The 24,218-nt window shown below is 42.2% G+C and overlaps 1 long non-coding RNA gene across 1 annotated transcript; it reads right to left on the bottom strand.

Moving 5' to 3' along the window:
• Window positions 1–2,918: 2,918 nt before the first annotated feature.
• Window positions 2,919–22,239, bottom strand: LOC108116273. Its single transcript, XR_001772827.2, has 3 exons — window positions 22,132–22,239; window positions 11,326–11,349; window positions 2,919–3,122 (listed from the first exon to the last, which is right to left on the bottom strand). It is a non-coding gene; the product is annotated as an uncharacterized LOC108116273 (long non-coding RNA).
• Window positions 22,240–24,218: the final 1,979 nt, after the last annotated feature.

Raw genomic sequence — 24,218 nt, 5'->3', positions numbered from 1 at the left:
GCAAAACAAATTGGGGAAAAAACAAAATACCGTTGGAATAAGTAAAATTAATGAGCCAAAATGTAATTTTATAAATTGTAAAATGCTTCCGGCGTATCCTGTCTAAAATGGTAAATACCAAAAAAAAAAAGAAAAGAAAAAAGAACATTCGGCTGTCCAGTGAAAGTGAGGAATTATGAAGGAAGGCGATTTCGGTTGAAGGAGGAGCAAAATGGAGGAACAAGTGGGTAAAGCATTCGGGAAAGCAAGGGTGAAAGTGGATTTACTTTCGTCTACGTGACACGAGTCCTTGCCCCCTTTTGCGGTTGTTGCCAGTTGCCAGTTGCCGGTTGCCGGCGATGATGATGATGATGAGTCCCGTCCAGTCAGGACGACAGAACCGTCTCCCTGTATCCTTTCCATCCTTCTCCTCAAGCAGGAGACACGCATCGCGTGGAACGTCTGCGACCAGATTAACGTTCGAGTAGCGCAAGAGGGCGATGAGGGGAAAGGGTGATCACCCCCATCAGGATTCCCCTTGGGTCCTGGCCACGTCCTTGCTGTCAGTGGCAGCAGGAGTACAGCTCGAACATGGCGGCCATGATTTTCGAAATTAATTCAACTTGATTTTGCTTTCTTCCTTTTTGTTTTGCTCCCTCACTTCGTTGGTCCTTCTGTTTGCAAGGGGTTTTCCTTTTTTTTTTGGGGAGGTGGGGTTGGGTTGAATGGATGTGAGTGGCTGGGTGTTGCGGGCACCGCAGACAAGAAATTAAAATTCATTTCAAAGGCCAAAGGCGGGGAGAAAGGTTTTCACGAATATTCAAGGCGCAAGCCTAAAAGTATGCAAGGGCCATCATGGAGATAACCAACCCTCATAAGGCAAACAACCCTTCTTCAGGGCGGTTTGGTTTTTGTGTTTTTTTATACCTTTTTGTTTTCCACAATGGCATGGCTGCCATGTTTCCTTTTCCTTTTGTTGCAAGCCAAAAAGTTTTCTATTGTTTTTCAACTGTCATGATGAACTTTTGCCTTTGTTGTCGCATACTTTTGGCAACAAATTTCCGTAACCCCGTTAACCCTCTTCACCCCCAAAGAACTGCACACATATTTTATTCTGCTCGACTTAATGCGGGGCTAGGGCCATTGCTTTGTTCTTGTTTCGTGTCTGCCAGCTGTCGTCTTTATGGCACAGATCCATTAATATTCTTTCCCAAATGTGTGCCTCAGGTGCACACATCCTTTGTTCCCAACTTGTTTGTATATTTTTCCTTGTTTCTTGTTTTTTTTGTTAGCCATTGTTTTTGAGACGCTGCCATAGGAACTTGCTCTGACAGCTCTCGGCTACCTGCGAGAATTGAGCCGTAAGCTGTTCAATTGCAGAGTCTAGTCGAGAGAGGAAATCTGTAACAAATCATGGCCACCGCCTTGGCCTAAAGGCATGCCAAGCTCAGCGTCTCATACTCTGATTTTTACACAGAAAAAAAATATTTTCAAATTCTGTCTACTCAATGATCTTATTTAGTCACAGAAGAGGTTTTTATAAAAGCTTCATGTGTAAAGGTCTTTTAGCATATGTCAATTTACAGAGTCTAAACTAGAAACATTTATGAAGATTAAAAAGTGTTCTGTTTATAAAAAGTTTTTTGTATAAAATATTATTTAAATAGTTCCCCCTTTTGCCAATATGATTTCCACTAACAAATCGATTTGGAAAGATTAATGAATCTTCTTTCAGAATTCAAAACTTTTTTCAGTGTTGAATGTTTGTTGTATTCAAAAATTGTTGTGCCGTTTCATTTTATTTGCATGTCTCCCCATTTTATGTGCACAAGTTTTTAACCCTGGCGAGTCATAAAATTAAAACCAACGCCGACTCTTAGGGTGCGACTGGTGGACCTGACTGTTCCGTTCCTGATTCTGTGCCTGCCGGATTGCCTTTGAAAGCGGACCCACCTTACCCTGGCCTCAGGCCATCTTGTGCTTCACCTGTCCAGCCACCCAATCCCAACCACTGGGAGTACATACCACCATCCACCGCCTGGTCTGCAGTAGATTCTGAATGCAAGCCTAACGACCTGGCATTGTCGTTGATAAGGTCCAAAAATGCTTGTCTACCGACTTTTTTTTAAGCCAGGCTCTTTGGTGAGTTTGGTTTCGAAATGGTTAATGTTTATGCAAAGGAAGGCTAGAAAGTTGAGGGTGGGGAGGACATGTTCGCTTGGATTCACTCAGGCAAAAGTGCTTGGAATCCGGTTTAGTGAAGAAATTTTGGGTCTAACGAAGTTTTAAGTAAATATTCGGCTTAGCTTTAGGATAATTCTTATAATTAGTCTACCTTTTTTCGACTTTAAAATCGTTTATTAAATAGCCTAAAAAATTATTGTTTCTGTTCTGTTTTGAAATCTTTCTTCTATAAATTTAAAGAGAAAAACCTTCTGTTGAGAAGGTTTTTCAGCGAAATAGAAACTTGGAACGAGCTGGCCACCATCCTCAAAGGGCAGTCCTACCCTTGAGTCATATTCTAATTTGCATATTCAAGTTGAACGAGTGGCACGGGCTGAAAGCTCGGCACAAAGCTTTCTGATTTGAAATTTTAGAAAGCGTTCCACCTACAACCCTTTTTTTCATGGGAGTTACCAACACTCGACTATAGATGGCGCCTGCAGCGACTTGGAATGTTGAGGGTAAACTTATGATTATGATAATGATTATGTTTTAGGATTTCATTAAGCATTAGCATAAAATATGTATAGATCTTAGTCTTTCCTTCTTACGAATTAAAAGTATTTTTTACAGAAATTCTGGAATTAATATATAGAGTTCGAGTACAACCAACCTGCGTTCCACATTTCCATAAATCGATCCAGTTAGCTGCTTCTGCTGCTGCTCCTTCTCACGAAAGTTCAATTAGCTCAGATATTAAAAAGCGGAAATCAAAATTGGCGGTAAACTCAAAGCATTTTTATTTAATGTACGATTATATTAATAATAATAATAAGCACAAGCATTTCATAAATCAACTAAAAGCCAAACTACATACGACTAGAATTACTAAAGCGTTTTTCTTAAAAACTAGTTCGGTTAGTGGGCATCTAGTTAAGCTCAAGCTAAATGCAATTTGCTGGCCAGGTCCTTGGGGCAATCTGGAAAGATAAAGACAAAGAGAGAGAAAGAGAGTTAGATAGAGTTAGAGAGACAAGGAACAAGTTGTGCATTTTGTTTCTGGAGACACAAAAAAGCCACAGGAGACGACCCGGAATGGACATCTCCGCTTTCCTTTCAGTTCGCTTTACCCAAACGCAAGAGTTTACAACAAATTAAACTTGCTTGTGGGCACTAAAGCAAACGGCAACAACATTGGCAACATGGCAAAGTTTTCACTTCAGCGAAAAGTTTTAATAGAAAATTTTAGTTAATAGTTTTTAACTTTGCCGCTGCGGTGGATTTGATAAGGGACCTCCACCCAGTAGCACACAACACATGTAGAACTTTTTAGGAAACGACCGCAGCAACAAAGGAGGTGGCCCCATGCAATGGTGGTAATGGGTATGGTATGAGTTTTTTTGGGGGTTGGATAATGGGGTATATAGCCAAGCCTTCGCATACTCATTTACCTCCTTCCTCGTCTTCCTGCTGCTTGGATCTGCTGGCCAGCGTCTGTCTAATTAATTAAATTCGCTTTTGCGAGGACATCGCCTCGTCCAGCAAATTCTGTCTAAGCAGCAAGATAAGCAAAAAGTTTCAGTTTCCTTGGGGTAGATGAGTTTGTTGGATGTTAGGGATGTCTTTGTGATATTAGAAATCTTTAGGAGTTACAGCTAATCAATAAATAATGGCATAGATACCATAACTAATAAACTAGCTTCCTTAAAATTTATATTTCATTAATATAAAACTATATTTAATAGGTAATTCATAGTCGAACCCCTTTTGTTAGGTTGCCCGCTTGCTAATTTCCTGTTTGCTGATAAATAATGCGCCACACATATAAGGCAGGACATAGAAAGGAGTTAGAACAGCGCTGCTGTCCATCCCCGCGTTATGTAACTTTAGAGCACCTAAAATATTAAAACACCCCCCATGAAATCCCAATCCCCGGTGGATGTGGGGTTGGGGGTCTTTCCTGAGTGACTGGAGGAGCGGCGGTGCTGTAGATAAGGCGTAGCTGGAGCCCGTTGGCTTAGCCAGGATGCGCAGGACACGTTGGCAAAGAGCTTAAAATGTGGCCCTAAAATAACTTTGACTGACCTCCCACCCACACTCACACACAAACACACATATAGTCACAAACCCTCACGTCCTCTTGCCGCTAGGATTTAGTATGCCACGCCCACTCCACCTTGCCTCCATATAAGCCATTCCTCCCACATTTTAACTGCTTGGGGCATACATCAAAACTTTGGCTTACGCTTAGGATTTATTTATTTTCATATTTACTGAGGGCCAACACGGACGCACACGCGCCGCAAATGAGAGGGGCACGGTGGCCCAGGAGGGAAGTGGCGAGATGGGTTTTGGAGGGGCAGACAAGGATCTCAAGGATTTGCACCTTGTACGGGGCTTTTTACGGCAGTGGGCAGCACATTGAGAAAATATCTTCTGTTATTTAAGAATTTGTTCTCAAAATAACACCCACGGAATAGGTTTACTAAGCTAGTTTCATTTTTGCAATGAAGAGTTATTATTTTCTGTATTAAGATTGGTTTTCATGGACTACTTGGTTATGTTTATCATACAGCTTATGAATACATCCAAGCCTTAAGAAGGCTAATAGAATTTTCAGTATTTCCCAATGACACACGGAAAAGTCTAAAACATTTTGAATTTTACAAAATAAATAATTTTCTTCGGTGCACCAACATCTAATTCGGGTTTGGCTGCCTGGCGCCACTGGCCGTAAAAAGGAAGCTGTACCAAGGGGGCGTGGCAGCTGGACTTTTTGTGTGTTTTAATGGCTACGTGACCAGTTCCCAGGCGGCGTGTCCAGCGTTGCTTGGATCGGCTTACGTGGCGTATGCGCGTTATCAGCAGGAGGACATCTTTCCGTGGAAGACCTCTCTCAGATTTTAACGTATTTCAAAGCTATTAAGAAATGACATTAAAAAACGACCACTGCCCCCGGGTCCAGTCCTAAAACTCTTCACCATCCCACCCGATACCCCCCGCTCGTTGTGTATTTAAATGCGCCATTTGCATATTTATTAGAAGGACTCGTCGTGGGTTTTATTTTGGAATTTTTGGAGGGGTTTATTATTTTTTATTTGTAAGGGAAAACTCTTTTGGTCACTGCATGGCTGGAAATTATTAAAATAAGACAGCGCTACGTAATTATTTTGCACCCTCAACTCATGGCTAGCAATTTGGCATTTATGGAAGGCAAACAAAAGTTAATTTAGACGCTGCTTACATTTTACAAGCAATTTACCCGGGGATTCACTCCCCCAACCTTAGACAGCCATTGATGTCGCCTTTTGACTCAACTCATACCCAGTTTTTTTCGTTTTTTGGCTGGCTTTATACCGCCACCGACTACGAGTACTTTTCATCCTTTTCACAAACAAATTTGCACTTCCACGCATTCATTAATTTGCTTATTAAGAGCCGAAAGGCAGGAGAATGAGTATACCTACAATGTTTCTTCTCCACATGGATTTTACTCCAGTGCCAGAATTTCATATGCCCAATGTGTCCGTTAAGCTCTTGTCCAAATTTAAGCGAAGTGGAGCCAAGCCAACTGAAAACTGAGAACTTATGCCAAGAGCCATAATAAATGCATATGACAGCCTTTCCTTTTGCTGACAAGAAGAACTTTCCCTCGGTTCCCTTTCCAACTTTCCGGACAAGTCGCACTGTATATAATTTTATAGTCGGAACTGCTGTACTTGCGGTGGCTGCAGTTGTGCATGTCAAGTTGGATAAAAAAGATGGGGAAGTTCTCTAAAACAAATTCTCTAGAGAATCATGAAAAATCTCAAGGGGTAAATGGAATGGTATGTCAGCAATCTACCCATATTATAACTTACATGGGGATAAAAATCGTCAGTATTCGAAATATGATTTTAATAAGGCAAGCTTGGTCTTTTAGACTAAGTAACATAAATTGGATATTTTAATATTTTCTTATAGATTTCCTAACACAGAATGTACCATACTTATATGCATGTATCACTAAGTAAATGGAAGCCACCGTTGGGGCAGATAAAACTAAAGCGACGGAGAAACTTACGCAGAGTTAGAGGACTGCCAGAGGGAATGGGTTAGAACGTACTGTAAAAAGAAGAAAGAACGAGGAGGAGATGAAGCAGAGACAAGGCCAGTCGCAGGCATGCAGCAATTACAAAGCCAAGGGTTGTGTCCAGAAATGGGAATGGGGATTGGTCAACGATGGGCAATGGCAATTGGTGAGATGGTGGATGGGGTTGGACACGTAGAAACTTGCAAATATAAAATTGCACAATTTAAAACGCAGACAAAAGACGAAGTGGGCGAAGCGAGAAAGGGGCGTGGCGGGGTGAACGTTGGACGCCGTACGTACGTGCAAGGAACAAGCGGCAAAATGTCCTTGTGCGGCTGGGTGTAATGGTGTCCTGTGCGCCATTTACATTTCACATTTCTAGTTTTCAGTTCAGTTGAGTCATTATTTTATTGCCAAGATACGAGCGGGGACTCTGGCGTCGACTTCAGTCCACTCGAACCACCCAACATCCCCATTCCTTTCATCTGTCACAGCAGGACGAGAAGGACTAGAAGGACCAGAAGGACAGATGAGGCAGGAGCAACGTCTAGTACCAACAACACTTTTGCTTTTGCATTATTCCAAGGGTGAGGGTAAATGGGAGTTGCAACCACGGACGTTGTCTCCGTCTCTCCTGTGGGTGGCTCCTTTCGTTTTCGTCCTTTTTGGACATTGCTACTTGCTATGTGTGTGTGTGTGTGTGTGTGATATTAGATTGTTTCAGCTGAAATGTTATTAGAAAATTTTGAATTCAAATTCAAATGACTTCATACTTCCTGACCATTTCCATTGGCATTTCGTCCTTTCTGCGAAAAGGACGTGCACTTCCTTTGTGCACTTGCATTGGTCTGCGTGTGCGTGTCCCAGGGTGCAAGTGTAAGTGCGTATGTGTCTGTGGCTATGGCTCGGTCTCTTGCATAATAACATGGATGTGTGGACTGTGGATGCCTTCTCGTCCATTAAACGTAAAATGTTTGGAGTGCAATTTGCGCTCGTTACGGCACGTTGGCGCACTTTTTGAATGAGCTTAGGAGAAGGGTTCTGCCTTAAGGGAGGATTATCCATAAGGGTTGATTCTTAAACTATGTAAAGTTCTTGGTTTCCTTAAAGCTTGAAAGAAAATCAAGGGGTTGATGGGATGTATGGGAAGTTTAAGGTAAAGAAAATCAAATTTTATCGAAAAGTCAAGGTATGACTTGGAGATTTGTAATTTTCTTGTTTGTGCTTAGATTTATTTTTCTTTCCAGAAAGAAGTTGAAGTTGTTTTTTTTAAAGTGTTTATGCTTCTTTTCGTTAAACATATTTGTTTATTAAATAAATGCTGTTAACTTTTAGCCATCCTTTCGACCACAACCTCATGCACTTAAGTCCCGAAATTCTTACACGCCAATTAGATTTTCGTTTTCAATCTTAAAGCAATCAATTATTTAATTTCATCAGTTCACATACGAGTATATGAAACTCGGTATATAAGTATGTAAGTCTTCTATCCGACTCTGACCTCGATGCATTATGCCAGTTGGCAAAGAGAAACCCCACGATCTGCAGCCTTAAGTTTGAAAGGGTAAATGCAGGGGGATCTGGTGGAAATTTCAAATATTCCTTGCTACGTTTGCGGCAAAGAAAAGTTTCAATAAAATCCAAGCACACAGGCGGGCTTAGTCCGGATGGCCAACCCTCCAGTTCTAGCCATGGCCAATACACAACACCCACAGTAACCGCAGTCGTAACATGGTGAGGGTAGAGGATGGATAAAGAGTGTAGGGGGGTGGTTGGTCGACCTGCAGCGTTTGCAAACTATCTGAACTGAGTTTGGGTTCTCTGTTGAGGAACTGCGGTAAAGTTGCTAACGTAATCATACAAACCTTGCTCTGGTTAGATGACCATTGTGGCATATAGCCTCTTTCTCTGTCCTTTTGTCCTGCCCTGTCTCTTTCTAGCCAATAGACAAAAGACGACTTTGTCCAGTCGCCAGTCGACAGTCCAGTTCAGCATAAGATGGAGAACATGGTTGGTGGTGGAGGTGGTGATGGTCAGTGCAGCAGAAGGGGTTTTTGCTTTTATATTCAAATAAAATGAAATTACATTGTTTTCAGCTGGCAAACAATTTGAATAGAATTTTAACTTTTTACTATTATTTTATTTCAATGCACACAAAGAGGCACGAGACGGAGGCCAGTAAGGACCATCCAAGGACCACAAGATGTGGCTTGGCATGAGCAAATGCCAGCTGCCTCTCAACGTCCAGGATCACACTTTTTGGCAAATGGCTGCTGAGGCTGTTCGCTTGGGATATTTCTTAATTAGAAAGATTTTGCCAAAGGGTTGTTCAGCAGCAGTGCACCCTCTCATTCCCTCTCTCAGAGCTTTTTCTTTAAACGTCATTAATTTCACTTGGAAAATTTACGTTGCCCCTGGGCAACAGTCTGGCTCCTGACTGCTCTCCTCTTTCCAAAAAAAAAAAACCTTCCATAACTTCTAATTCGACGACCCTTTTTGACATTTTAAAGGGTTCCGGCTTGGGTTCCAGCTGGAAACGTGACATCACTGTCCTTTCAACGTAATTTATCGTTTGGGGATTTGCAAATTTTTAGTTTTATGAAATTGTTCCGGTCAATTAATTGTAGAAATTACGGATGGCTGTTTAAAGCTTTAAGTTGCGAGTTAGAAACAACCAGATACAGATACTTTGCCCCCCTTTGTAATCCATGCCAATCCATCTGCCAGGAAAATGGGCGGTCTGCTGGCTGGCCAACGGTCCCGAATGCATTTTCCCCAAACGAAATTTTCAGGCTTTGAAATTGCAAAATGCAGAAATTTTTGCCATCCTATTTTCAGATGGCGTTGGCTAAAAAATTTGCATTTTTGCCCCAGCGAGCTGGCCCAAATGAATGCACATGCACGCACATAGATGCACTCGGAAAAAATCCACACACACACACACACACACAGAGAGTGATGGAGTTGTGGAGTTTAAGGGGTGGGGAGAGGGCTAAAGAGGGGCACATGTGAATATGCACGCCCAGCTCTTTGCCTTTGTTGCATTTTTGCCTAGATTGCAATTTTTTGCAGCCCAATTGAAACTGCAAAAAGCCCGAAACCCCGATCCCAAAACCAGACGCAGCACTACAAATATTGTACATCAAACGTGCGAGTCCTGCATCCATGGTTGTGTTTTTAGAGTGGACCAATACAGATTTGTATTAGGAAAGTTATATTATAAGGTTTTTAGTTTTTACTTGAGAATAAATCGTTATGAGTTGTTAAGCACCAGCAGTGGGCTAAAACGAAATTCTTTTCTTAATAAGTAAAACAAGTTTTTGATTTAACTAGGAGGAAAAGACTATTACTTGATAGATCAAATATAAGATTAGACTATTACCTAAACCATAGAAATATAGTTCAGGTCCACTCCAACTTCCCAGTTTAAACTTTTTTTTGTTAGTCCCTGAGTCCTGGGCTCCATCAGCCGGACGAGCCAATGCATTTGTCGAGCCCGAGTCCGAGCAGACAGATCCGGAGTCACAGAGCCCGGAGTCGGAGCCGCAGCCACAGCTACAGCCGGAGCCTAAAATGCAGTTTTTGGCATGCAACCGGGTGAACCGGGCAGATGGGGCCAAACGATGGGAACTGCAGAAGGAGTTGTTGAAAAAATTTTGAAATTGCATTTCAGATGAATAGACGGGTGACAAGGTGGGCGGGTTCGGGGGAGGTGAAGGTTTTTTGGGGGTGTGTAGGTGCACTGAGGGGCTGTACCCTACCCACTACTAGTAGGTTCACTTTGGTTCAGGACTCCCGAAAAAGGAATATTGAACAACGGATGCTGTGACGATAGATGGCCCAACTACCCCTGGTTGTGTGAGTGACACGCATGGCTAGCGGAGCATTGCGGGGCAGTCAGTCCCTCCACGAGCTGGATCTCCTGCTTTTTGTCCAGGCAGCCATTTTGATGCAAATGCATCTCGGAGTCATGTTTGTTGCTTTTGCATCTGAACTGGGAAGGGAGCTGAAGGAGGAACACTCCCCCCCAAAAAAAAAAAGAAACAAAAACCTGGAATACATTGGTGATGGGGGAAGCACTGGAGACAAAATGCCATGCAAATGACTGGGCTCAGATTTCTACTAAAAGAATTGAAATTGTTAGTGGCTTGCTATGTGACATCAAATTGAGCAACGGTCTTAAGGATCAATCCACAAAAATATGCAGAAATCAGCAGTATCGTTTGAAAGTTTGGAAAAACAAAATCTGGTCTCAACAGAATCAATTTGCACTTTGAAATTGCAGGAAAATGTTTGTTTTGGCCACAATTAATCCCAATGATGCTGCTTTGGTTTTAGATTTTGGGATTTTAGTGCAGATTTCCTGACTCAAAGAGCTTTTCTTGTTAGGGTTCCAAGAATGTCTTTCTTTCGTTATGCATTTCATTTTAATCAATTAACATTAACATTAAAGACTTAGAATATTGATTGCAAAAAAAAAACCCATTGAAGTTGCTGAAATTTCGTATTGTTTTTTCTTTGTTTTATATTGTTTTATTTTGGTTGGTTGGTTTATTTCGATTGTTCAATTGTTTTGTCATTGCGGTGTTTCCCCATTTCCGCGATTCGTTCTCTGTTTTCCCTTTCTGTTTTCACTTCCTTTTCCCTGGCTGTTTGTTTTGAGTGGAAAAGAGTGGAAAGTAGCCCGGGGGGAGGACTAGGGTCCAATACCCGCACATCCATCCATCCATTTCTATTAGTTATTTGTTTTCCGAACGTTTTTGTAATTATTTGCCCGCCTGCCGCATGCTAAATTGCCTGAGTAAATATTTGACAATTTTGCATTTGGCCAAAGCGAATCGTCAGACCAAATGCAGTGCCTAATGACACTGAATTTGCAGTGGAAAGAGTTGATTTCGACATGTTTACCTTGGCGTTAGTTCGATTAACCACACCCAGGAACAGTTTCGGAGTTTGGTAAGCGTTTAAGGCAGGTCAATCAATGGATAAATCGATATGCGATCATGGAATTGGTGTTGGAGTTGGGAAGGGGGGCAACTTCATCCTTTCTAACCATTTCTCAGTCCTCAGAACTATTTCAATTTGCATTCCAATTAAAATTGAAAACTTACCCAGCGTCGAAGGCTCCGTAATATCTGCAAACAGAGGAGAGAGAAATATTCCATTAAAATAATTGAATAAGTTGCAGCTGCCACATGAGAAGAGTGATAAAATATGGCTTAAGTAAATCCCCACAGTGTGGGTGGGGGGCAGAAGCTAAAACTTTTGCCATGGCTAAAATCCTATTCATAACTTTTGTTTTGTTGCAGTTTTGATTGAGTGAGCATAATGGAAAATTTGCCATGCGAGTTCCTGGCAGTTTCCTCATCCCTTTCCTTTCCCCTTGATATACCCCATCCCAGCCAGCTGTCTCCGCGAAGAGTGCATTCAGTCAGATTAGGTAGCCAGCCTTCCCTTCCAGCCTTGCCCTTAAACAAAAAGATGTTCCAATGGTTCCGATGCCCCCCATCGAGCAATTGCCTCCATCAGAATCCATGGGGTTGCCAAAAAGCATGCGGCGGTTTTTTTTTCAAATTTCTTTTCTTCTTCTGCCCAGCCGTCGACTACATCAAAATGCATTTTGGCCAAAAACGGTTCCGCGACTAGACTTCCCTTTCCTTTTCCTTTTTTGGGACCAGAACCAATCCCAAAACAAAGCATCGAGCAGCACTCGGCAAAAATTGCAAATTTACAATGGGATTCGAGCAAGGGAAATGGCCCCGGTCCATGGTAGTCCATGGATTCGTACATTTCATCTGCTGCATCCCAATCCTCCGGCTCCATTCCTCCCTTTCCGCATAATTTGTATGCGCGAGCCGCATAACTGACTCCCATTCCAAGGATTCTGCTCCCTTGGAGCCTAACACAGAGAAAAAGTTTTAATTGCAAATCTTCTGATGGGAAAATCAGATAGAGAAAGTCTACGATGTAAGTTTGTTTGTTTTTGTGAAATCTAAAGAAATTTGTAGTTACCAGTAAAAACTTTCTTAATGTTTATAAAGTTATTTTTAACTTTTAATTAACTAGTTCTTAGACTTTGAGTTGATATGTGAAGATGAAAAGATGGAAAACCATTTTTGAGTATTAAAAATATAACATATTCTCAAAGGCAAAGCCTTTATAAAGTAGAATAAGGGTGCCTTTTATTAGGACTTTTCTCTAAGATATTCATTCATCCATGTTTTCTAGAACGTTCCACTAAACCAACCAGAATATCATTCCCACAATCTAATTATTAAAGCGATTTTTCCTCAGTGATATCCTAAAATATTCTCCCCCTTCTTGATTGCAACACTTTGGGAATCAGTGCAATGTCCAGGCTGTAGCAACTTTCCTGGCCAAAGTTCCGGCCAAATTACAATGAAGAAAGATTGCATTGCCTGGCGGAGGAGATAGAATCGAAAAAAAAAAAAAAAAAGAGAAGAGAGAAAGGGTCAAGTCTCAAATCCCTCAAGGCAGACGTCTGAGTGGGCACTTTTTGCATATTACGCACTAGACATCGTCACGTTAGCTGCCCCAGCGAAATGTTCATCAAATCAACGTTGCAGCAGCTGCGTCTCGCAGTCTCCACCTCTGATTCTTTACCAACCACCTTGCACCTGACTCCACGTTTCTGACGGGGGAGACATACTTTTGTTGCAACGTTTTATGCATTTTTTCAGCGTCTGCATTGGCAACGTCTGTTGTTTCAGCTCCAAGACAAATGCCACAGTATTAAGGCCTGTGCCATGCCCGCCCCACCCCTCCTTGACCGCCCACTTCCCCGCCAGACGTTAGCGAAAAAAAATGGCCAAGCTTAACAATCCGCGTTTCTGGATTTTCCATTTTTCCACATTTCTCCCAAACTGCCAACGTCGCGTACGTGCCGAAGTCGCCTTGTCCCAATGTCCTGGAACTAGCCCACAAGCCCGGCAAATGCAGCTTTCCTTTTTGCATACGGAACCCAATTCAACTCAGCCCAACTCAACTCAACCAGGAATCCTCAGACCCAATCCCCCAGTGCAATAAATACAAAATGCAGAAATGCCTGGCCGGGCACATCTTCAAGGCGCCCACTCACCCATTTACCCCCCACGCATTTTTTGCACTATATGAATTGCATTGCCAACCCTTGCAACTAGCAACAAGAATTACACTGAGGGGAATATTTGACTATGTTACTGATCGACTTATAACTATCAAAAACAGAGAATATAGAAATGATCAATATAGGTATTCAACATAAATTTATGTTTAGAAACCACTAATCTGTGAAAACTACATAATCTTGATTATGAGTTGGCCTTCGTCAAAGTTCCTTATCTAAGATTTCAATAATATTACAGTAAAAAGAATAATTTTCCCAAGAAAATAAATGCAATTTCTATGACATTTACTTTCTGTGCACCCCCAAATGGCAACGCACCAAAACCTCCACATCTGGGGCAGCTGAGGCGTCTCGACGACGAGTCCGTTGATTTGGCATGGCTGCAACAGCACCGTGGCCATATCCCGTGTCCAATCCAATTCCACTGGCTGGGCCTAACAATGTGCATCCGTTTGGTAGGGGGCTGGGTCCTTGGACTCGTCCTGCTACCACTGATTCGTCGTTGTCCTCCTCATTCGGTTTGCTTTGTTTTGGGTTTGGGCTTGGGGTTTGAGTTTTTTTCGGAGGGGGCGGGGGGGTTTCTGGGAGTGAGTCGCAGCGCGCGAGCGGTGCTTGTTTTGTGCCATTTTTACTGCAGCCTTTGGCTTGCATTTTTTCTTGCTGCCTTCACTTGAACTGAAGTAGAGTTACCCACCCATTGTCCCTTCATCCGGCAGTTGCTGCAGTTTTTGATTTCACTTTTTTTGGGGCCACACCAAACCCAAAACCCAGACCCAACTCCGCCCCTTCTTTTTCCCTTCTTGGAACTGAGCACTGCACTGAGCTTCGATTCAGATTCAGTTGGTACGAAAGGGGGCGTGGTACTTGTCCCGCCCCTTTGGCGTCATGCAACACTTTCGTGGACGTTGAATACTTTTTTCGATGCCGTTCTGCAGCAGTAGGCAAATAGCAACATTTTTTGCTCGCGTCTTTCTATTTTTCAGCTGCAGAGTTTTTCGCATTATTGTGAACCGTGGGGGGAATACACTGAGTGATAAAATTTGGGGGTTTATCTTGTGGGTATTTCATAAATTAATAAGAAATAGTTTAAAATTACAAAGTTGTGATATCAAAACATAAAGTTGTTGAAAATGATCCTTAAAAATTGAAAAATGTTTGTTTTTAACTTCTAAATTACTTAATGGATTTCTTCATGAAATTTATGACTTGAAGGCTTAATATGTTGAAAGTCATTTTTCCAATTTAAGGGTTTTTTATTGTCAGAATTAGTTGGAGTTTAATCGAAATTTAAATAAAGTTCAACTTCTTTTTGTTAGCTCTTTGGATGAACTTGTAAACTTATCTTCAGGTATTCCAAATATTCAAAAAAATCAAAAAAAATATTTAAATATGTTAAGATTTAAAGCTTTGATAGAAGATATTTATAGAGTACAAAATTTGAAATTTAAAAAACGATTAGTTTTATGTTTCCTTTTTTGCGTTTTCCCTATTTAAGAATTCCAATAATTTCCTTATGACCGTTTAATTAATTTCCTTAGTGCCTTTGAAACTCAATTTTCTTGCGATCTAGAGAAGTAAAAGTTATGAAAGTTCAACCGACTCATGGTGAGGGATCTCCATTGTGGAGGGCAGGATTCCTAGCCTGGTGCACTTCCAGGCTTAGTCCAGTCGAACAGGTCCTGATTTTAGCCCCAGTACGGGGCTCAGAGGCAGCAAAAGCAAAACACATTGCTGATTGCATTTGCTTTGTCTGCCCCATGCTGCTGCACTACCCTACTCCTGCAGATTTCCACCCTGGGGCTCTGTGTCCTTTTCCGTGTGTGTGTGTGCAAAACTTTGGTGCCCAACTGCAGTGCCAAAAAGCAAACTTGTTGTTTACGTTTTGTCCCATACCCAAACTCCACACATATTCCCCATCCCCATCCACAGCCTCGCCTGCGCTAGGCTCATGTGCAGTCTTATGATGCTGACAGTTGTCGCCATCGCTGCTGGTCCACAGGATCCTGCCCAGCTATCCTGCAGCCACGTTGCCATTTTGAAATGCAATGCAGGCGGGAGTGGGTGATCCAAAAAAGAAGGGGAGTGTGCCAGTGGGTGGCTTGGGACAGGACATTTCATTTCTGAAGAATTGCTTTGTCGGCCCGGCAACGTCGTCGTCGTCGTCGTCGTCGTAGTCGGTCTCATCCAAAACAACAGCAACAGCAGAAGAAGGATGAGCAGGAGGCAGAAGCCGGGAGCCAGGAGCCAGGAATCCGGAGTAGCAGCTGGAGTGGGTGGTCCAGGACCAATGCATTTGCCTCTGGCCAGGGCGGATCCATGGGAAAAAGGAGAGCCGCACGTTGCACAAATGAAATTTTGCATTTTCAATTTTTTGAAATAGGCTTTTCCTATGCCCCAGACAGAGAGAGCAGGACTTACCCATCACCCTCCCCCTCAACCTGCTGTACTGCGGCAAGGAAAAAACTCCCAATGATAAAGAGAGGTGGTGAAGGGGGGAAACTCCAGCAGCAAAAACCTTCGACTTGTCTCGTTTCGCTTTTGTTGGGCACGGAATTTTATTTCTCGGCATTTGATTTTGTCGCTTTTCGCTGGCCTGCACATCCTGCGCTCCTTTCCCATCCTCTAGAACTGCATTTTTTCCTTGCCAACTGCACTCGTCCAATGCATTTCTCTGTGGCTTTCTTTTCTTTATTTTCCAGAATGGGCTGCATCGTTGGTGCACGGGTTTGGGGCATCTACCCCTGCGCACTTGTTATTCAAAATGGTGGCCATGCATTTTGAGTTTTTTCTTTGCATTGCTTATGTTTCAGTTTTGTTGCCATGGCTGCCATCGGTGTTTGCTCTTTGGGTTTTGCTCTATTTTTGTCCTGTTTTGCTTTCAGCTGCCGGTGCAACGAAGGGTGGGCAAAGAATGCAGTCGTACATATACCAGGCGGGGGGTTTACTATGGTGGTTGGGGTGGTGCATCTGCATCTGCAGTTAGCTGTGTGAATTCTTTCCCTATTTTTGTTTTTGTTTTTTTTTGCGTGAGAGGGAGGATGGTTGCTCTAGGGAAGGCGCCTGCAATCGATAAATTGAAGAAGACTGCTCCCAGCTGAGTGCACCTACAACCAAAGCCCACCCCCACATCCATCAGAGGCACACCACCCCACCCACTACCACCCCCCCCAATGGCATTCGCCTTTATTAGTTTCTGGCTGGAGGACAAAAACTGCATCCGCGGCGAGCTTTGTGAAAAAATGTGAGCCTGCATGTGATCCCGATCCCGGTCGCAGTTCGTTAGCAGAACATCCCGTGGCCCGGATTTGTGCCTGCTCAAAGGACCCTTCTGCATTTCGTGTTCGATTCTGTCTTTTTGATTTCTGATTTGCTTGGAAAATCCATATTGACTTGCCTATAGAAGTCTCTTTCGGCAATTTTATTTTAAGAATTTTTCGTTGATAAATAAGATTTAATTTGAAATAATCTTATCAGTATTAGTTAAAGTTTTTCAATTAAAAATAAAAACAGGAATTAGTTTCTTTCAAGCTTGAATTGGTTTTTAAATAATTTATCAATTTTATTAAAGAGTGAATCTGATATTGTTGTGATGCTTCTGTTATGGACACCTCCTGTCCGGCACAATGGCAATCAATCAGCCGTCGGACAGCGCTTAGATAAATTACAAAACTGGACAGTCTGCAGCAGGACTCTGGCAATTACATGGCCAGCATTATGAGTGTGTTTTTGGGTGGGTGATTGGTCCGGAAAATGCATCAATTAAAATTAAAGCTGCCGCATCAGCAACGTGCCATTGGAAATGTGTAGAATGCAACCCGAACCTGCAGTATCGCCCCCCCAAACTTTGATTAGATAGGAGTGCATTGCTCTTAGTACATAGAGGATGGATGGATGGGAGAATGGCAGGAGGTTTCTATGTGCATGTGGGCCCGCATGCATGCATGCCGTACATGGAACCGGGCTTACGTGGCGTATGAAAATGCATTTTGGCAAAAACATGATTTCTGGCCCCGGCTGTGAGGGAGGACTTTACTATACGCCACTGTAAAACCAAAGGGCAAACATTGCAGCCTTTCCCATCGCCTGGTCGACAATGCAAATAGGAAAGCCGGAAAAACGCAATGCACACACTCACACTCACAGACATACATATGCACGAGCTCCAAAAATAACATTGCACTGGGTGGAGGCCTATAAATTGGCAGCAAAAAAGGATTTGGATGCGTGGGTGTGCTGTGTTTAGGTAGTGACTCCTTCTCGCATCCCACTGCTAGCCGCTCCATTCTCCTAAAACTGGGAGGACAATGGACGCAGACGCAGCGCTGATGACATGCATAAATTGCATATCAAAGGTGCATCAGGAGCAGCATCGAAATCAGCAGGAGCAGGAGCAGGAACAGGAGCATGAGTTGGCCGCCTCCTGAAATCCATAGATTTATGCAGCCTAGTCGAAGCCCCTGCCACACATATAGTTATGATGCATAACCCAGAGCTACTGCCATTGCAGCTGCAGCCTATGCTGGCCTCTGGCCATGGTTGAAATGGTTTTCGTTTGTTTGCCCATTTCGTCCCCAAAAGTTTTTGATGAAAAATGATGCACTTGCCCGACTGCCACTCTGCCACTCCACCATCATCTCTACTCTCCTACTCCAGCCAGCTGCTTTGTTTTTGTTTTGTTTTTGGGGAAAATTTTCAATTTGCCGGCGTCCAGCGGAGCCCAAATTGGAAAAATGCCATGGCCAGGACTAGAGCAGAGCGATAGAGGATACTGAGCCCCAGCAACAGCAAAATGCAACGGCAGTGGCCATGGCAGAGGCAGAGGCGGCTGCAGCCAGAATATTATTAATGAAAATCAATACATAAATTTTCGCCATATTTAGATTGTTTCGGTTATGTGTTTATTTTGTATTATAGTTACGTTTATTATGGTGCCGCGGTTGAGTTGCCAAGGCAAAAACAATGCCGGTCATTTTGACCAACGCTATATGGGTGTTTTGTGCGAGTACGGGCTTGCTTTTAATCTGGCCATGTGAATAGTCTTTAATTTATTTCAAATTAAATTGCACGCTCTTCTGAAATGCATTCAGCTTTGGACTATAGATCATGCTGAGATGAATGAGCTACAGAGAGATGCTGGTTAAAAGTTATTTAAAATGGGGAAAAAGTAGAGAGTGTTTCCAAGCTCAAACGTAAGGCTTGAAAACCAATGAATAAATCAAAAATATTAACTAGAAAATTAAGAGATTTCAGTAAAATATTTATGATATTAAAGAAATACTTCTAATAAAGAAATCTTTCTACTAATATTAGTTGTTATAAATTAATAAGCTTTTAGATCATCAGAAATGATCAATAAATCTCACTTTAGCAAAAATATCCTCATAATACCCAGATAATTCCGATAAACATGAATGCTATTTCCCCGCTTCCTTATTCTTATCGTGTCATACTCCCAACTCCATCACGCATACGCACCATTAACTTCTAAGGACGCCCAACATAAAACCAAGACCAAACACACGCATCCTGGCAAAGTGAAAAAGGAGAGAAGAGCCGTTTAAATTATATCCCTTCGTTTCTGTACTTGTATATGTGAATATGCTATAACAGACACACAACCCATACAGATGCAAATGGACGTGGAAAAATGCGAGGAAAAAGAAGAGCGTTTCTGGCATTTTTGTGTGTGCGGCTAATGTCGAGGACTCGAGTCCGATTCCGATTCCCAGCTTCGTGTTTTGTTTGGTTGGGTATATAGAAAAAAGGAAAACTTCAACTGAATAAGAAGAAGAAGACTCCCAGAAGCAAGGATAAAAGGAATCTTTAAGAAAAGTACATTTCTCAAGATGAAATCTTGCGATCTATTGAAAACTCATTTTTCGGATCAATTTGATGGTTACGAAGCCACCCACTTCCTCAAACAACTCAGCTGCCATCCACTTCGTCCTTCGTCCTGTTGCTGCCACGTTCTCTCTCTCCTTCTCCTTCTCTCTCCTCTGCTGACTTTCGCTCTCTCTCGCTGCGCAACGATGGCTGTTCGGCTCGCTCACCAATACCAATGCGCAGCGTTTTTCTAATGTCTGTTTCTCTTTCTCGCGCATTAGTTTTAGTGTTTTGCCTCTCGCTTTTTTGCTCCTTTTTGCACGATTCCACACATAGATACATAGTGCAAAGCTGCGCATGTAAAGGGCTCTTCAGCCCACCTCCTCTGCCGGCCCCTTTTTTGGTCCTGTACATAAAACATGGGCGTGTTTGTGCGGCTGACGTCGCTGTCGACTTCACTGCCGGCGCACCAAAATTTTGTGTACTTTTTTAGGATACCAAATAGGGATACACGTACCGACACAGACGCAGGTCCTTATATACCAGTGCAAAAAGGGAGTAAAAATGCATTCCGCCTGCACCAACTAAAAATGCGCAAGGCAACAAAAAAGAACAAAGGTGTGGGATGAGTGGGTGTGGGTGTGAATGTAGATGGGTGTAAAACTGCATCATGCTGCCATTTTAGGCAGCCATCATGGAGATGGAGCATGTTGCAGCTTGAAAACTCCTCGGCGCTCTAATGCACCTCTGCCAACGTCGGCGTCGCTGTTGATGCTGGTGCTGCTGCTGCTGTTTCTGCTATTTTTCCATTTTGCCACACCCAGAAAAAGTGCATTTTTCTACGACAGTTTTTGGCATTTTCGCACTGTTTTTATTTGGCTTTTATTTTTGCCGTCCCTGTTTCAGTTTTTGATTTCCCTTCGCTTCGGCTGCCCATGTACAACAAATATTCACTTGCCACTCTTTTTTCTCTATGTATATATATATACACCGGGCATGCATATGCATACATGCAGAAATACAGCTGTGTGTGTGTGTGTGGAACTGCATTCGGTTGGTGCTAAAAGTTGCACTCTATATGCACATTTTGTGTGCGTGGCCAAAGCCAATCGGGTGCCTGCTGCAGTTTTATGCTGCTTACTTTTTCTCAACCTACCTCCCACTCAACCCACCGTTTCCACCTTGGATCTGGACTCCAACTCAAACCCCTTACGTATCCTCAAGCTCAGGCAATAGACTCCCCCGCCCACTTAGACTTTGGCCATTCCTCAAACATCATTTTACTAGCTGAAATATTTGCCAGCTATAATTTTCAATCAACAAACGATGATGGGAATGCATTTTTGAGTAATTGAATGTGGTCGTTAAGACATTTTATCTTATGAAGTTTCTATGGAGGAATTATCTTGAAAGGGGGTTGCAATTAGAAGTTTTTCTGGGTAGTGTTTCGGTTTATATTTGTAAACTTTGTAAGTTTTGTATGATAAGTGTTAGCAACTTAGAGTAGGTTATTATTTAAGTTCTATCTAGACCTCTTTTCCATTAGTTTACTTGGATTTGTTTTCAGTCTTTTGCAAAAGTTTGTAACTGTTATCGATCAAGGGCTAGCTGAACAATTATCACTGACTAAGTCACATAACTATAAATAAGAACCCATTGATAAGTCACTACCAAAGGCATATCCATTCTCATTCATTTGAAAATTTTTATAGTGCTATTTTAAATCCATACAAAAAACACTTACAGCCTGGAAAGTTTAAGTTATTTGAATTTTTAGGCTTCTTTTGAGATGTTGAATATAAAAAATTAAGAAAATAAGTGAACATCTGTTACCACACTCTGTTGACTGTTAAGGCTCAAAGTCCATTGACCAACAGATTGATTCCTTACAACAAATCTTTCATTAAGATTGCATTTTAGAAAAACAAATATCATAAAAATGAAACATCTACAAACAACCGAGATGAAAATAAAACAAAAGTTACGGTTAATGGAAGTCCTCCTTCTTATATCAAACGAAAGTCTAATCCTTTCAGATCAATGGACTTTTAGCCAACCCAACCTTTCATTTTAGAGACCTTTCCGTACCCTTCGACTAGAATCCAAATACAATTGAGGGCAAATGGAGTCAACCGCATTGGAAATAAATCGGATCGACGTCAATTAATAACGAATTAAAACTCCTGCCGGTAATCGACCCCAGGATTCTAATCAAACAAATATAAAGCCACCCGTGCAAAGTCAGACCCACAATGAGGTCTAAAAAAATAAAATTACAAAAATAAAACAGAAAAAAAAAAGAACCGTGGCTGCGCCCACAGAGTAGTCAGCTCAGCTTATTCACATTTATAATATATATATTTTTTCTATATCCTCTCGTCCAAACTGAAACACACACATGTACACATGCAACACACATGTCCTGGTGGGTTTTGCTGATTTTTTCGCGCGACTTTTGTGCGGGGTCGGGATTTGTATTTTTTGCATGCTGCCATTTGTTTGTTTGGGTTGTTAGAAAATATATTTTTTGCGAAATTTACGACACGGCGATGCGGGGAAGAGTGGAGAAATGGGTATATGGGGAGAAAGTGGAGAAAGCGGGTGCCGAAAAGGAGAAGCGGCAAAAAATATGCGATATGTGGACGCGCCAGGAAGGAAAAGGAAAGCGGCAACAATTTTTTCTATGCTGCTGCGTTTCGTGTTTTGTTTTGCTATGTCCTGGTCTGGTTGGGTCTGGTCTGGTCTGGTCTAGCTTGGGTTTTTTTAGGCGAAGGCGAAGGACGTTTGAGTAACCTTGTAACCCTTTTCTCGCTCTCTCTCTCCATTCCCCAATCTCCGTTCGCCTTTCTCCTGCGGTCTCTCGAAAGTGTGTCCTTTAAGCGACTTCCGCTCGCAGTTTTCCCATTAAATTGGATAGTTTTTTCGATTTTGCAAGAGAATCCCCCAAAAATTTTCATTGCAGACTCACCTAAGTTGAGAGTCGACAAAGTCCGGCACTCAGTTCCGTTTCGATCACATCGCGTTCGCAGCTAAATTCCAACTGATCATCAAGAAGGTTGGTTAAAAAGCTTGGACCGAAAAAAATAGAAGATCCTCTTTTAGCAAAAACTCGTTTTGATCATCGGATTTTGGGTGAAAAATAATGCATTTTTCAGCCAGAGTTTTTCTTTTGTTCGACCAACAATTGATGACGGAAGAAGATCTTAGAGTTGTCTTGCAAACTGGTTCTCTGACCATTGAGCAGCGCCTCACCTTTTTCACCCGGTTCACCCTTTCAGCCTTTTCCCAAAACAATTTCGGTTAATAACCTTGACAAGGGTGCCTGCAAGGGGTTGGGGGATGCTTTTTCCCTGGGAACTAAAGAGCCTGTCAAACGGGTTCTTGTCGCCTATGAGAAGCAAAACTCCCCGGCACCAAGGACAACTAAAAATATTTATAGATCCTCAAAAACTACTCTAAACAAATAATATTTGATGATTACTTCGCAATCCTGGTAATTGGGGTGTCTTATTCCGATACGGGATATGGCCACAAAAGTCAGAAGTCAAGGGTTAATTGATCTCCACCCCAAAATAGGATGGGTTATCTGCGTACGGGACGGGCATCATCCCTTAAGTGTGGACAGCACGCGTGCGCCGATCTGGACATTCCAAAATGGGACTCGCACTTGGAGTGGGGTTGAAGACAATAGTGTTAAGGATAGATTTTTCATAAAAGCTTCCCTAATCCTTGTTTTTCAAAATGGTAACCTTCTAATAAAGAGCATAAGGAAGATTAAATGTATTAGATATTCCTCTTTTAGCAACTTTATTCCCTTATGAACAGAGCATTTGTAACTTCATCTTTTGTAGATGCTCCTCTGAGCATTTATTATTTTGTATTTAAGCATTTAGCTAACATAACAGAAGCTGCATTCCCTAATGAAATATTTCCTCGAAATTGCTTCGCCCCAGCTCCAAGGATAAACTTTATCCGCAGGATGGGTGGGTTCCTGAGCGGCTCAACTTACCGCAAGAGGAAAGTTTTAGTTTACGCTTCCAAAAATAATAATTATGAATATGATTCTGGGCTAATATGAGCAAGCAGCATTCCTACCCTGCCAACTTTTCTCTGGCAGAATCCCTACAGCACCGCAAAGATTGAGTTTTCCGACCGACTCCATTTTCATGTGCCCTCCAGCTTGCTGCTCATGTTATTAAAATTCTAAAAATATATATTTTGTGGTTTGGCTTCCACATCCTTTTCGAGTCTCTCTCTCTCTCTCTCGGTCTGCAGTTTTGCAAAAGGTAATTCACTAGAAAATTTGTTTGCAATTAGTGCAATTTAAAATTTTGTATGAACAGGGATTTTAGCTGCGGATGTGGCTGCACTCTCTCAGAGCCCTTGAGTTCTATTTTAAAATTTAAATAATTCGAGGAAATTTCCGTTGGACATCGATCCGGGCGTTGTCAAGGGGTTAATGTTAACACAAAAGCCAAGTTAAACAAAGAACATTAATAAGAAAGGCGTTTGGCCCGCGTCCTTTTTGTTTGGTTTAGCAATTTGATCCGGCAATGAAATGGCAGCCCAGCTCAACGGCGATGCCATTTCAGACCCCCAAGGACCCAACTTCTTAATGTCATTAATTTTTTAAGCTTACTTGGAATGCAAATGCCCTGACCCTGATGGCCGCATAAAAATGGCAGGCCATCAAGGAATCGCCAAACGAATGGTTGGGGAATGAGATGGACTAAAGGTTAGCCAAGTAAAACGGAACAGAAAGGGTTTAATTGTTTTGGGCACCAATGAGAAGGTTGGGCCACTGGGTGGGCAGATTTAGTTTCAAAACACACTTGAGCCTACGCACAGGACAGCGTATAATTAAAGGTCTCCATTCGAAGGGGTCAGAGGTCCTGATGATTTATTGTTTCGAGAGAGACAGAAGTTCCAAGAACCCAACTCCAAACTGTGTTTGCGTTTTAGTCAAATTAGAAAGGGTTCTTAGCTGTCTCCAGCAGCTGGGGAGTCTCCTTTTTTTTTACCAAAGTATGGTACCCGCACCAGCAGCTGCTTAGG

The sequence above is a fragment of the Drosophila eugracilis genome, unplaced genomic scaffold (assembly GCF_018153835.1).
Source record: "Drosophila eugracilis isolate 14026-0451.02 unplaced genomic scaffold, ASM1815383v1 contig_367, whole genome shotgun sequence".
Classification (NCBI taxonomy): Eukaryota; Metazoa; Arthropoda; class Insecta; order Diptera; family Drosophilidae; genus Drosophila; species Drosophila eugracilis.
This window is presented reverse-complemented; position numbering and strand designations above follow the sequence as displayed.